Raw genomic sequence first — 9,824 nt, 5'->3', positions numbered from 1 at the left:
GCTCCAGCAGGTGAACAGATCCTGAAGACCCCCCCACTTCAGACTCAGGTTCTTCTCTGGTCGGCGGCTGCTCTTCAGAACTCCTCTGGTGTCTCTAATTATCTCCTCACACAGGATCTGCTGGAGCACGACTAACTGCTGATTAGAGACATGAGCAGATCCTCAGCCTGAGCCGCTCGGCTCATCGGCTCCTGCAGAGCTTCAACTCACAGGAGGTTCTCTTAGTGAGCTCAGGTGAACTCACAGTGGAGCTCAGGCATGTGTGATGTGTAAAGTTATTTATCATATCGTACAGTTCACTGAGGAGCAGCTGGGTTCAGAAGAAAGGCAAAAGACAATGAAACCTGCTGGGAGGCATAAGTTCTATAAATCTATGTATTAATAAACCATGTCTTTGTTAACATGAAATACTTTCCTCACTACAGTTAACCTGTAATGCAGAGACTCCACAGAGCCGTTGTAACGAGGACGCTCTACATTCTGATGTGAGCAGCTGCTCTACATCGTCTGGAAGCAGCAGATCACAGTGAGAGAGACACACTGTGTGTTACTGTGTGTTTTCATAAATGTCAAACTGTCCTTTGATCTGTGGCGTGTGGTTTGATCAGCGTGTTGGGACGTGTGAAGGACGGGGACGCTGCTCGTCCCTGAGGATCACTGGTTTCACTGGTTTCACTGGTTTCACTGGGGTGATAAGCTCCGCATTGTTCGGGTGTCCCTGACTTATATATAGGTCATGCTCTTATTGTTCTAACAGACACACACACACACACACACACAAACAAACAACTGCTCTGTTGTGTCACTATTTTGTCACCAACACAACAGCAGCAGTGACACACTGAGCTTCACAGTGAACAATCCAAACAAAGGCTCCGGTTGTTGTGTCACTGAAAACTTCTGATCCGAACCTGTCGAGTCACATGATCAGTGATGACATCACTTCTCATGTTGAATCAGTAACAGAGAAGTTAATCAATCCCCCCCCCCCCCCCCCCCCCCCATACTGTAAGTCCTCGAGCTGTCGGTCCGTCAGCTTCTGGACCAATGAGGACCAAGTCATATCTGTCATATGAACCAGACAGAGGCTGCTTCTCTCTAACGCCCAGAGTCATATCCATAACACACTTCACAGATACGTACACAACAGGTTAGGTACACAAGTGACTTATAAGTACACAACATAGTACAGAGGGATCAGGGCAGATGTGAGTATCACAAAGTACTGTAAACATGTCTGTGTTTTATTAAAGCGATAGCTGATCTGAGTTCACCTGTTTCTGCTCATCCCTCTCTCTCTCTCTCTCTCTCTCTCTCTCTCTCTCTCTCTCTCTCTCTCTATCTGTTTAGTAAAGAGGGAAAAACCCAATGACAGAAAACCACCTCTGTGTTTTAGAAAATTACAAATCCTCAAATGCATAAAACATAAAGATCTTTAAGCACCCCCTCCCCCCATAACAGACATTAAAGATGATAAGGGGGGGGGGGGTTCCCTGTGAACATTAAACATGAGTGAGCATGTTTGTGTTTTCACTGTAGAAGGATCTCTGCTCTGTGGTTCTGCTCCGTCTGACAGGCGTCTGATGAAATGCATAATTCATCCACTCTTTACAAGGCAGGAAGCAAAGTGTGTGTGTGTGTATGTGTGTGTGTGTGTGTGTGTCTGGTGTGTGTGTGTGGGGCTGGGGGGTGAGTCCTGGTGCAGAGATGAATGTTGTGGCACCTCGGTGGCTGGAGGAGCGGCCCTGTCCCTGAAGGCCTCGTCTCCATATAGAGTCATGATTCTGCTCCGAGACTCAGCAGCAGCAGAGCGACACATTCATCACGGAGCTGCTACACAACACAACACAACACAGCCCCGGACTCACTGGTTGTGTTCAGACTCTGATGAAGCAGAGGACACTGCTCGGTGAATATTAAAGAGGTGATGCAGTGGAGTGAGCTGAGGTCACAGTGTGTGATGATCAGTGACCGGGGGGGGCAGGTTCCTCCACACGACAGGATTCTTATCTCTATCATCAGTTCTCTGATTAACGACTGAAAAGGAGCTGTGATGGTGCAGCTCACATGTTCATGAATATGATTTATATCATGATATAGAAACCAGGTATCAGTCCTACTCTCTGTGTCATTATTAATCTGCTCTCTGATTGGAAGCAGATGAATTGCTGCTTTATCAGATTATGAATAAGTAACCTCGGCTTGGAGGTGGGGCTTTGATGTGTGTGTGGGGGGGGTGGGGTGGGGGAGCGTGGGGGTCATGTGGAGGTCACTGGGCAGATGAATGTTTGGTGAAAGATCTTCAGCTTCAGACTCAGGGACGGTTTCCTTCCTTCACACGTTGTTTGGATTCGCTCTGTGAAGCTCCTCCCACTGGCTGGTGGCTCTGTGAAGCTCCTCCCACTGGCTGGTGGAACAGATTTAACGTTTTCATTCTTTATCATAAAGATTCGTTAACGAACAGGAACGTTTGGAAAAGACTCATCTTTATCTCAACGAGGATTTCAATCCATCATGTATTCAGTTTGAAAGATGTTTGATCTAAAATGTAGAAAAACAACAATGAGCTCAAGTTCAACTCCTCAGAGGAAAAGGGATCATCACTGGTTAACCAGACAAACCAGTGAGCTCACTGGAAACCAGCCTAAGACCTGTGACGCTCACCATCCTCCAACATCTACACTTGTCTTCAGACGTGAACACAAACACGTGGATGGTGAGTTCCATCCTCTGGAATCCGTCTGATGACCTCAGAGGAAGGAGGCGTGTCCTGGCTCCTCCTCCTTCAGACGCTTGTTTCTGAGACTTTAAACGAGTTCAGTTAAACAAACAGAAGAACTCAGTTCATGAGAAACCTGCTGTTAGAGAGAGACTGGATGAACGGGACCTTTTTAAAGTCTTACTGAGTGCAGCTCATTTAAAGACACAGTAACGTGTCTGATGTCTTGATGACCTGGTTCTTCAGCACCTGGTTATTATGGGCTGTGATCGTTCACCTGTGGACTTTACGACTTCTGCTCCGACTTTGATTTCACTGACCTCCAATCTGTTCTCAAACTCCATTCACGCTCTGAACACACTAATGAGGACATTCCACTGAACCAGGCTTCTCCTCATCCGAGCCTCCAGTCATCACACAAACATTTAAACATGTTTAAAACAGAGATTTTTACAAACACATTCTGAGTCCAGATTTAAATAAAACCTCAGGTATCAAATCCTATCACCTGCTGCTGTTGGTTGTTTCCCTTTGTTTCAGGTCTAAATACACGTTAGCAGCTAAGTGACGAGTCGCTCGGAGCTCAGCGTCCTCTCTCGTCCTCTCTCGTCCTCTCTCGTCCTCTCTCGTCCTCTCTCGTCCTCTCTTGTCTCCAGGTGGTCATGTGACCTGTGGGGACTCTGACACTAACCAGCCGACATGTGGAACATCTCAGAGACGTTCCTCTGAGGAGCTGAACTCTGTGAATCAGAAGAGATCTCAACGTGTCGGCTCCACAGACTGGAAGTAAAACTCCTTCTGCAGGAAGCGTCTCATTAACACTCCCGTCCTCCGGAGCTGAGTCAGGACTCATTTCATCTTTCATTAAGGTTCTTTTATGGCTCCCACACTTTCCTTTAATGTCCCATTAGCTGCAGGAAGGTTCCTGGAGAAGACGATGTAGTCCGCTGCTGATTGAAGGAAACGAGACGACGTTCAGATGCTGTGAGAATTCATTTCACTTAATGTCTGTAACCTGGAGTCTCTTTGAAGTTTGTCCTCTGATTCACTGACAAACCAGAAGAAACAGGGATGTTTATAAAAATGTATAAAACATGGACTTTTCCTTCATATACGTGAACATTGAAGTGATTCAAGGATCAACTGAGAGAACTCTGAACATCTTAAAACATGATGTTAATGCTGCAGCTCAACGAGGTAATGATTTACAGATCAGGTAATAGATTTACAACAACGTGTCGGTGGATGTGAGAAGATTCCACAAAGCTTCTTTGTTCCAGAGAAATTCCTCCGGCTCCGAGAGGCGGTGAAGAGAACGTGACAGCGTCAACGCATCAATGAAACTCTGTGACGCTGTGAGTTTCATCGAAGAACGCCACAAACACTTGTGTTGTTTTTTAAATCTTAGAAACAACATGCGACTGTGAAGCCTCCTTCATAACGTGTCAGATTCAACACGGAGACGTCCAACATGAGTCACTGAGGACAAACACGCTAAGACACACTCATTTAACTCGGGTTCAACCTTTTCAGATTTTAGTCTAAAAGAGGACAAACAGATCTGAAACACTGGAGCCTCGTCTGTGCTGCTGTGTCTGTGCTGCTGTGTCTGTGCTACTGTGTCTGTGCTGCTGTGTCTGTGCTGTGAAAACTAACAGACACAGTTTGTAAACCTGGTCTGTAATGAAACGTGGAGTTCTCATGTGAGGGTGAAAAGCTCAGTTGAGTTGTGGATTCTTCTTCTGCCTGTTGAATGGCGGGGGGGATGGTAGAGGTCAAAGGTCACCGCACACTGGGGCTCAGCCAGGCAGAACAAACAGTTTTACTGCCTCCTGTGTTTCTGCGTCAGTCTGTTAAACATTAACTGTGAACTGTGTCAGCAGGTCCACAGTGAACCAACCGCCGCTCACCTCAACTACAAAGTGCTGTAAACTATGAATTCTGGGATAATTCGTTTTCATGTGCTCATCAAAAACAAATCCCTGAAACGTCAGCAGCTTGTAATCGACTTAATGAAGCTGCTTCAGACACGCTTTCATTTGGTCTCATGTAAAAACAGAGAGCTGGAATCTATTAGAGACGAATGGAACGCGGCCGCTTTGAAGCTAATTCGATCAGAAGACGTGAAGACTGTGGAGGAGACGCTGGTTCAACACGAAGACACAAACCAAATCTCAGAAAATCAACTCGACACAGGACTCGACCCGACGTCAAGACACAAAGACGAGACACACGAGACAAACGAGACAAACGAGACACGTTTCCCTGATCCACACAGGACCAAGTTCATCTGAACAGTCTCACTTCAAAACTGACGTTTCTCTGAGCGAGGACAGAAGAGAGAGAGAAATATTACAGAAATATAAACAGTGACGTGAAGAAGGTCACATGAGAGCACCCCCCCCCCCCCCCCCACACCCATATTGATTATAGAGATCAGATGGTCACAGTCTAAATCTGCATTCTCCAACAAACAGGAACTGATCAAGTTTTACAGGTGAACAACCAGGTTCACTCCAGACCCACCGGCTCAGAGACTTTAACTCTCCACACAATGTGCAGAGGTTTCATACAGTTAATACAAATATCAGATTTCAAAACTTCACTGCAGCAATTGAAGTAATAAAGTAATCTGAGTATTAAAGGTCACCAACGGCTACAGAGAAGAATCACATGACGTGTCATCGTTTAATAACAACGTGTGTTTCCAAATGTCTTTCCTGAAAAAACTGAAAATTCCCTTCAGTCATCATCTTAGTGTGTATGTGTGTGTGTGTGTGTGTGCGTGTGCGTGTGTGTGTGTGTTTGTGTGTGTGTGTGTGTGTCACAGGAAGTCACAGTATCGACACCAACTTGTTGGATTTTGATATTTCTATGTTTATTAATTGAAGTCACATCACTGAGGAAACTGGAAAATCACCTGCATGTGACTTTTGACCTTTGACCCTTGACTTTTCTGACCCCAGCCTTTTGAATCCTTTTCTTGATCTGGAACCATCTTGTTTTTTTACCCATGTGACAAAGGGTCAGAGTTTCAGTGTGTTGGTCATGTGACACTGAGCTTCACCTCGACCTCACTGAAGGAGTTCATTAAACCTCTGAGTCACTTCATATTTTCATCTGCCTCTAAACGTGTCCTCTGTCCTCGTCTTGTCCTCCCGGCGTCTCGTGTCCTCTGTCCTCATCTTGTCCTCCCGGCGTCTCGTGTCCTCTGTCCTCGTCTTGTCCTCCCGGCGTCTCGTGTCCTCTGTCCTCGTCTTGTCCTCCCGGCGTCTCGTGTCCTCTGTCCTCGTCTTGTCCTCCTGGCGTCTCGTGTCCTCTGTCCTCATCTTGTCCTCCCGGCGTCTCGTGTCCTCTGTCCTCGTCTTGTCCTCCCGGCGTCTCGTGTCCTCTGTCCTCGTCTTGTCCTCCCGGCGTCTCGTGTCCTCTGTCCTCATCTTGTCCTCCCGGCGTCTCGTGTCCTCTGTCCTCGTCTTGTCCTCCCGGCGTCTCGTGTCCTCTGTCCTCGTCTTGTCCTCCCGGCGTCTCGTGTCCTCTGTCCTCGTCTTGTCCTCCTGGCGTCTCGTGTCCTCTGTCCTCATCTTGTCCTCCCGGCGTCTCGTGTCCTCTGTCCTCGTCTTGTCCTCCCGGCGTCTCGTGTCCTCTGTCCTCGTCTTGTCCTCCCGGCGTCTCGTGTCCTCTGTCCTCGTTCACGTGCTGACAGTTGGGCCGTTGCCACTCTACATGCAGTGTGATTCAGTGATGACATCAGGAAGTCATCATGACGTCTCGGCGGGAAGGAGATGAGGCCGCGGGGGGGCGGGGTCAGCAGCTCCACGCCGCCGGGCCCTCGGATGGTGGTTGTCCTCAGAAAGAGAGAGAGGACGCAGCAGCTCGGCTCTCGGGCGAGCGAGGGCGTGTTTCACCGTGGGAACGACTCGTTCACACGCACACGATACATCTGGGTCACATGACATGTACACGCAACAACTCTCATGAACACACGTCCTCTGTCTGCTCCTCTGGACACACACACACACACAGACACACACAGACACACACGTCTCTCAGGTCCTTTAATAAACAGAAACATGTTTTTACCTCGTGGATCAGAACCCGAGGGAAACAGACGCGTCTCACTGTTGATTTTTCCTCTGTCTCTTTATTATATATGTATATATACATATTTATATATGTGTGTATATATATACGTGTATTTAAAGAACATACATCAGTTTTCTCATTCCTTGTCACATGATCTAATAAACTTTATTTCTCGAAGCTCTGATCTGACCCGTGTGAACAGGTTGTGTTTCTTTGAGACTGAACTGTGTGAGAAGCTGATCTGAGGTCAGAGGATTAAAGGCCGCGAGTCGACGTCCATTGTTATTGGATGAATGCAGAGAGGGGTGTTGGCATGGCAACCGGTCAGCTGGTTCCTGCCCAGCTGTCCCAGGCTGTTGAGCTGGTTCATGGATGTAGGAATGTCTGCCCCCCCCCCCCCACCCACCCACACCAACCCCCACATGTCCATATGGGCAGCAGTTATTTGGCATCGAGCCCCCCCCCGGATTCACATACCACACAGACGGAGGTGAAGAGGAACCAGGGTCACATGATGAGTCTAAACTCTGAGGCTGTGATTATTAAATGTTTCTTATATTTACATATTTTCTCAGTTTGTATTCATATAAAGTAAAATCACATCAGCTGTTTGAGCTTCTTAATAATTCCTCTGACGTCTCTCTGCTCCTGTGGATTCAGGCTCCTCCCACTTTGTGAAGAGGTTCAGATTGGATCAAACTGATCCAGGGTCGTGAAGCTGTTTGTTCGTGTCCAGCTGAGCGACTCCATGTCTCCTGCTCCTCTGCTGATTCAACACTTCCATTTCCCCTCCAGCCTCAAAGCTCTTAGCTTTCAGAGGCCCACTGTGTGGTGTGGTGTTGTGTTGTGTTGTGTTGTGTAGTGAGTCCTGAGGCTCTGGAGGTAAAGTGCTCTGAAGCTCTGGTGGTGACTGAAACCTCCAGAGTCATCTGCATCGCCCCCTGGTGACTGGCTGCAGTACAGGTCATAAACCCTCCTCCTCCATGTTAACAGATGGGACCAAGTCAAACAATGAAAGTAGGTTTCTGTCGTTCGAGGTGGTTCTGATCTCACGTGTGTTTGTTAACGTGGTTCTGATCAGTTTGGTTTATTGATTTATTTGATGACAGGTGCAGTCCACAGGAGCCTTTGTCGACCCTCAGGCTGTTGTTCTCATTTTAATATTGTGTGATATGAACTTCATGTAATATGAACTTAGCACTGACTCATTTGATGGTTGATGTTGAACAGGTCTTGGTTTGATGAGCTGTGATTGGTCCAGGGCAGTGAACCGTCCCCCAGCTGAAACACATGAGGTTGAAATGAGGAGCTGCTGAGTGTGAAGTGTCAGATTCACCAGCAAACGACTCAAACAGATTGTACCCCCCCCCCCCCCCCCCCCCCCCCCCGAAGACGAGTCTGCTCTTGTTTCACGATCACAACACGACCCGTCAATTATAGAACGAGCTGCCGAGGATCTGCTGAGGAACAGGATCTGTGAAACACTCCTCTACCTCCTCCACAGCCGGGAGGAGTGAGCTTACTTTTACACAGAGAATACAAATACAAGGGGACAAATAAAGAATTCATTATTATTCATATTTAAAGAGTTTTGGAAACAAGGTCGTCCTCTGGTTCACTCTGGAGCCGACGCTGTTAAGAGATGAAGTCGTGATGGAGCCATCGCTCACGGCTCTCAGCTCTGAAACACTAAAGCACTTCACCACGCAGCTGCTCTCAGGTCAGCTCGGTGGGACACGCCAGCAGCAGAAGGTAAAGTGAGGAGCTGCTGACCTTCACTCGCTCCTTCAGGAGAAAGCTCCAGATGAAACCTCCTGGAGCCAAATGGACAAACTCTGTCACAGCTAAAAATAACAAATAATAGATAAAACCACAGAGACGAGCTGCTGCTGCTGGTTTCACTGCTGGTTTCACTGCTGCTGGTTTCACTGGTGCTGCTGCTGGTTTCACTGCTGCTGGTTTCACTGCTGCTGCTGGTTTCATTATTCAAACACACTCACATCTGCTCAGCGTCACAGAGACGGCCTTCAGGCTGCTCCCAGGTCACATGACCTCCACAAGCTTTCATCTCTTCAGGGCTCGGACATCACGTCATGTGGACGAGGCTCCAGTTAAAGATATGAAGACTCAAGTAATCATATGAATCTTCATGATGTTCAGTGTGACACCAAAATATGAAAACAAAAACTTGAAAAGAAAAAGAAATCAGCACATTTTGATTCTGTCTCGACGTCACGATGGTTCTGAATCAGAGGCCGTGACCTGCTGGAGCCAGAGAGCAGGTTCATCTAGTCAGGGGGTTCATCCTCTGGGGACTGTGAATATCCTCCATAACTGAATGTGCCTCCCGTGGTTGTGGAGACTTTTTCATCTGGACGAACACATTTGATCTCCAGTGTCACAGGCAACAGTTGATAGTTTGACATTATCTTTAATGCGTCTGAGGGACGTGTGAAGAAGAAGATTCTGGAGTAAATCTGCATCTCCACTGACGTCTCAGTTTCCAGGTGGAGTCAGAACATCCAGGTTCCTCTGGGGCCTCGGTTCAGTGTCAGTGATTCAGGGTTTGGTTCAGTCTGTGGAGGCTCCTGTTACAACAGAGCTGCTGAGCAAACATCCCAGAATAAGAGCTCGCTCCTCCAGGTGGAACGCCTCTGTTTCCCCGACAAGAGGAACCGGATCCACCGAGCGGAGAGCGGGTCTGAGGCCGCTACAGGTGGGGGGGGTGCAGGCCTGACGCAAGGGGGGGGGGGGGGGGGGGGGGGGTGCAGGTTGTGGGAGTTGAAGGGGGAAGAGACAACATCACAAAGGCTCTGTTGTGTTTCCACTGGTCTGAAGGTTTCCCAGGAAGGAATTACCATTCAGCCCCCCCCCCCCCCTTTGTGCTGGAGGGGTCAGGGAACTCAGTCGGGGGGGGGGTAAAAATGATAAAGAGCTGAAGAGATGATTTATCTCCTGTTGAACATGTTGAGTGTGAACTGGTCTGAGGAGCTTCTTCTTCACTTCCACTCCTCACCTCACC

This window comes from Platichthys flesus, chromosome 13 (assembly GCF_949316205.1).
Source record: "Platichthys flesus chromosome 13, fPlaFle2.1, whole genome shotgun sequence".
NCBI lineage: Eukaryota > Metazoa > Chordata > Actinopteri > Pleuronectiformes > Pleuronectidae > Platichthys > Platichthys flesus.
Note: the sequence above shows the minus strand (reverse complement) of the source record.